This window comes from Hemibagrus wyckioides, linkage group LG09 (genome assembly GCF_019097595.1).
Source record: "Hemibagrus wyckioides isolate EC202008001 linkage group LG09, SWU_Hwy_1.0, whole genome shotgun sequence".
Taxonomy (NCBI): domain Eukaryota; kingdom Metazoa; phylum Chordata; class Actinopteri; order Siluriformes; family Bagridae; genus Hemibagrus; species Hemibagrus wyckioides.
In genome coordinates, this window is record NC_080718.1 from 11692576 (window position 1) to 11698575 (window position 6000).

Below are 6000 nucleotides of genomic sequence, written 5' to 3' on the forward strand. Positions count from 1 at the left end.
TTACAAATCTATTTTCACACATTTTAAATACATTTTTGTTCACTTTTTTAAAATATTTTTTATAAATATAATTCAAAGATAATGAATTAAATAAGCGGTGTGAATCATGGTCATGGATCACATACACAAAGTTATTTATAGGTCATAAAAAAAAAGTGAAACTCAGGTCCTGTCCACATGAACGCCACAAATTTTACAGATATCACCACAAAACACTGCTACACCGACTGCTCTATCCTCTACCTATGCTTCCTCTCACTCACCACGAGAATCAGGCAGGGGTGGTGGCACAGGTCTGCTGTTGTCCCGGAGATGGTGTTTCACACCTCTCCCCTTGTCTCATCTAACCATCTCTTCTTTTGAATTCCATGCAGTTTCAGTTACATCTCCAATCAACCTCTCCATCATTGTCATCTACCGTCCTCCTGGTCCCCTTGGAGACTTCATGGAAGAAATGGACACACTCCTCAGCGTCTTCCCTTCTGACAGCATCCCTCTGACTGTCCTTGGAGATTTCAACCTCCCAACCGACAAGCTTCAGTCTTCTGGCCCTCTGACTCTTCTGAATTCGTTCTCCTTGTCATTTAACAGCTGCCCTCCAACACACAACGGAGGAAACGTCCTGGAACTGGTCTTTACCTGCCCTTCCCCAGCTACAGACATGACTGCTACCCAACTTCACATCTCAGATCATCACTTGGTATCCTTCACTATCATTTTCCAAACGTAACTCCCAGCATCACTCTCTCATCCGCTAGAACCTTCACTCCATCTCTTCCTGACTATGACTCCTTTTCTTCCCTACCCCTAGACTCAGCTACAGACACTATTCTCTCCTCTCTTTCATCAACCATGGACCTTCTCTGCCCTTTATCCACTAAACGCAGGAAGACTTCGTGTCCTGCTCCTTGGCTGTCAGATGTGCTTCGCGACAATCGGAGAGAACTACGAACAGCAGAGATGAAGTGGTAGAAATCTCAACTGGACGCAGATCTCACCTCTTATCGTATGCTTCTGTTCAGATTCTCTTCGGACGTGACTTCTGCCAAGACTTCCTTCTACAAGGAAAAGCTTGAAGCTTTTGCACAAGATCCCCGAAAGCTCCACAACATCTTCTCTGCACTACTCAACCCTCCAACTCCACCTGCTCCATGCTCCCTGACCGCTGAAGATTTTGCCACTTTTTACACAGAGAAGATTGAGAAGATCTGCCTGAACTTCATGTTCGCCCCAAATTCATCTACATTACACAGGACTCAGCTACTCCTTCACTGAAGCATCTCTCAACCATAGCAGCAGAAGAGGTTTTGCAAATCATCCACTCCTGCAATCCGACCACCTGCCCACTGGAACCAATCCCTTCTACTATGCTCCAGACCATCTTACCTAACCTCCTGCCCTTCATCACCACAGTCATCAATGGATCCATAACATCAGGACAGGTACCAACTGCCTTTAAACAAGCAAGGGTTATCCCTATACTGAAGAAACTTGCTTTGGATCCCTCTGACATCAATAATTACAGACTGGTATCACTCCTCTCCTTTCTTTCAAAAATTCTCGAATGAATTGTTTATAATCAGCTGTCTGACTATCTCTTGCAGAATAACCTCCATGATCCCAACCAGTCTGGCTTCAAAGCAGCACATTCCACAGAGACTGCCCTTTTGGCAGTCACTGAGAAACTACATACTGCTAGATCAGCCAAGCTGTCACCGGTCCTCATCCTCCTCGACCTTTCTGCAGCATTTGACACAGTTAACCACAAGACTCTCTTGTCCACCCTCAGGAGTCTTGGAATTTGTGGAACAGCATGGGAATGGTTTGCTTCCTACCTGGATGGTCGCTCATATCAGGTAACATGGAAGGGATTGACATCTGCCCCACGCAGACTGGTGTCCCACAAGGCTCAGTACTTGGTCCTCTCCTTTTCTCCCTCTACACCCACACTCTTGGCAAAGTTATATCCTCACACGGCTTTTCATACCACTGCTATGCTGATGACACCCAACTTATCTTCTCCTTCCCTCTCTCAGATACCACAGCTTCTGCCCGGATCTCAGCATGTCTGGCGGACATTTCAACTTGGATAACAGCTCATCAGCTGAAACTTAATCCCAGGAAAACTGAACTGCTGGTTATCCCAGGTGATTCATCCCCAGCCCAGGATCTTGCATTATCTCTGAACAACTCAACGATCTCCTCTTCAGCCACTGCTCGCAACCTTGGAATAACCATGGACAATCAACTGTCCTATTCCTCCCATGTTGCCAATGTGACATGCTCATGTTGGTTTCTTCTGTACAACATTAAAAGGATTCGACCATTCCTATCCACACAGGCTACTCAAGTGCTTGTTCAGTCTCTGGTTATTTCGAGACTGGACTACTGCAACTCTTTACTGGCAGGTCTTCCTCTGAATGCAATTCATCCACTGCAAATGATCCAAATGACCCAGCTGCACGGCTTGTTTTCAACCTGCCTAAGTTCTCCCACACCACCCCACTGCTGCGTTCCCTCCACTTGCTTCCGGTAACTGCACGCATCAGATTCAAAACACTGATGCTTGCCTACAAAGCCAAGAATGGACCAGCACCATCTTACCTCAAAGATCTTATTACTCCTCGCACTGCACCTCGCTCCATCTGATCCACTAGCACTGCCCGACTGGTCCCACCATCTCTCAGGGTAAGAGGTAGGTATTCATCTAGACTCTTCTGTTCTGGCACCGAGGTGATGGAATGAACTTCCCCTAGATGTCCGTATAGCAGAGTCTCTGACTATCTTCAAACGATATCTTAAGACCTACCTTTTCCTGAAGCACTCAAACTAGCTCTTATCGTTCCCTGTTTATGTATTGTTATATGTTTAATAAAAATAAAAAATAAAAAAAACATCCAATTTTAGGCTAATGGTATCCTAAGTCTGTAACCTATTGAACCAGTGTTAATGTTTTCAATGATAGAGACTTAAAGCACTTTTGTATTATTCTGTTCTATAACCGGGCCATATATATACGTATATATATATATACACATATATACGCGTATATATATATATTTTCATTTAAGGGGGGCTATAATAGTAAAAAATAAATAAATAAAATAAAATAAAGGTTTGACTAACAGGGTAGGATGGTAAACTTATTGCAGCATTCCACTGTTTTGCATAGATGCAATACTCAAACATTTGAATACTGAACAAGCCAAATACGAGTCTTCCTGATCACACACACACACACTTGTCCTCTGATCCTCGCTCTGTGACGCCGCGGTCTGTGAAATTTAAAGGGGACTGAGGCGATCACAAATTTTTGTACAGTTTATGGAGAATTTTTAGGGGGGCTGAGTAGAAATGAAAATGGCCTAGCGACGCCCTTGCCTGGTGACCTGACAGCGTACGTGTGTGCGCACGCGCGTTTGAGTGAGTAAGTGAAACAGCGAGCAAGTCTGAGTGGGTTCATGCAGATACAGTTAACGTTTATCTATTGGTCCTCTACATGTTTTTGACCAATTAGCTTTCTTAAGTTTACAATTACTCTCATTGGTTGGTGCGCGCAGTGAGCAGCGGAATAAAATGGTTTATTCGTCTATCTAAATAAATATGATATTTTAAAAAAGAGACCGTCAAACATATTTTCATTTTTTTTAAATCCACGAGAAAAGTTGATGGTGTGCCTGATCAAAAGAGATCCCGAGAAGATGGAACTGCACACCTGGATGAAGATAGCGAGTTACACCGGTCAGAAATAACGTCATCGGTGACAGAAACTTCCACTGATCAGATAAATTATATTGAGCACAGTCGTACTAAATCGCATATGGTAGCAGAAAGCATGTGGTAGCAGCATGGGCGTCGCTAGGCCATTTTTAGGGGGGGGCTTTAACATTTCTACTCAGCCCCCATAAAAATTCTGCGATTCTCCATAAACTGTACACAAATTGGTGATCTCCTCAGTCCGCTTTAAATTTCATACCAAAACGGCGACAGACTTCGGCTCTTCCCCGTCTTTCAGCGCATTCTTCAATCCACAGACCACGGCGTCACAGCGCGAGGATCAGAGGATAAGTGTGTGTGTGTGTGTGTGTGTGTGTGTGATCAGGAAGACTTGTATTTGGCTTGTTCAGTACTCAGATATTATACACATCTATGCAAACCAGTGGAATGCTGCAATAAGTTTATCATCCTACCCTGTTAGTCAAACCTTTATTTTATTTTATTTTATTTTATTTTATTTTATTTTATTTTATTTTATTTTATTTTATTTATTTATTTATTTATTTTTTTTACTATTATACCCTCATTGGGGGCTGAGCCCCCTTAAATGAAAATCCTAGAATCGCCGCTGTCACCAGGCACAAGTTAATGCCGGATCGAAAAACACGAAAATCGGACATTTTCCGGAACAGGATCCGGCTCAAATTAAGCACTGCGTGTAGGTTGCTGTATTCTGTTGTTCAGGTTTCTACATCTGGCTGCTTTTTAAAAGAATTGTTGTTTCTGCATGTAAGCCTATACAAAATGGCTGCCGCAATTTTAGAATTATAGCTTATTATTTCCCAAAGATACTTCTTCAAGAAACAGTATCACTAAAATTGTCTGACTATATTCTTTTTTATAAGGCAGTAATTCAACACCTAAGCATCCTTAAAGTATTGGCTCGAAACACACTGCAAAACCTTAAAGCTGGCAATAGTTTATAAAAATTAATAGTTAATAGTTTATTTCTTACTTTTTAAAAGAAATAGAAGACATGTTGTGATTAAAAAGTTGCTTTTTATATTTAAGGCAAAAAAAAAAAAACACCTGCTAAAAGCTTTAGTTTGATCTCGCTAGATATACCAGTTTGGCTTGTGGCAAATGGTATCTGGTTAGGCTCAGCTGGGTTTATTAAACATGGCCAAAATTCTCATTACTCATAACCAAGTTGTCTCTCCTCTGTCAGTGAGAGTGGTTGGGTGCAGTCAGAAGAGGAGTTCAGGAAAATTTCCACGAAGTCACTAAAGATGTCTTCTCTTTTGATAGACTTATTTGTGTATTCACTTGATCAACATATTGCCTTTGTCAGCTTGCCTTCTTGCCATAGTGCATCCTAGGTACCATTTCTTCCCCAGGTAATACAGACACACACCTGGCCATTTGCATGATGAAAAAGAAAATGCCATTTATTAGATCAGGCCACCTTCTTCCTATCCTAAAGTGCAGTTCTGATGCTCTTATGCCCACTGTCGGTGATTTCAGCAGTGGACAGGGGTCAGCATGGTCCGGCATTAACTTTTTAAACAAATTTGTGCTACAATAGCTCTTCTGTGAAATTGGACCAAACAGGCTTGCCATCGATCCTTACAAGTTTTCCCTCCTTAAACAACTTTTGGTTGGTACTACCCACTTCATACCAGGAATACCCCAGCTGGTTTGAAGATGCCAGGTCCTTATGCTTGGCCATTTTTTTTTTTTTTTTGCATGCAAGGCATCAACTTCAAGAATCGACTGTTCACTTGAGCACATGACAATGTCACTTTTGGCAGATTCTAACCACTGCACACTGTGAACTTACTGCTATCAAACTTTTCACAGTTGCCAATGTAATGACATAATCAATGTTATTCAGAGTAGATTTAATCTCATTGGGCTGATTAGTGTAATTTAGTGAAGGTTTTGGTCCTTCAGGCAAAGAAGTGCTTGAGAAAATAATGATAATCTTCCAATCAGGTGTCACGTCCAGACGCACCCACCCTGTGCGCCCTCTCCGGGCCTGGCAGGAAACTGTCCAGCTGTTCCTGACATCAGGAAACTTAATGAATTTTACAAACTACTGACAAGCTTCCATAAAAATTAAATAAATGTCTCCTAACAGAAACATTCAGTACATAAAGTATTATATGATTTTCTTTGTTCATTTATAATCTCTTTATTGTTAGGCTTAGATTTTGTGGCTCATCCACCATACAAGCCCTAATGAATGAGTTATAAATTAGCAATAAATTATTAGAACTACTC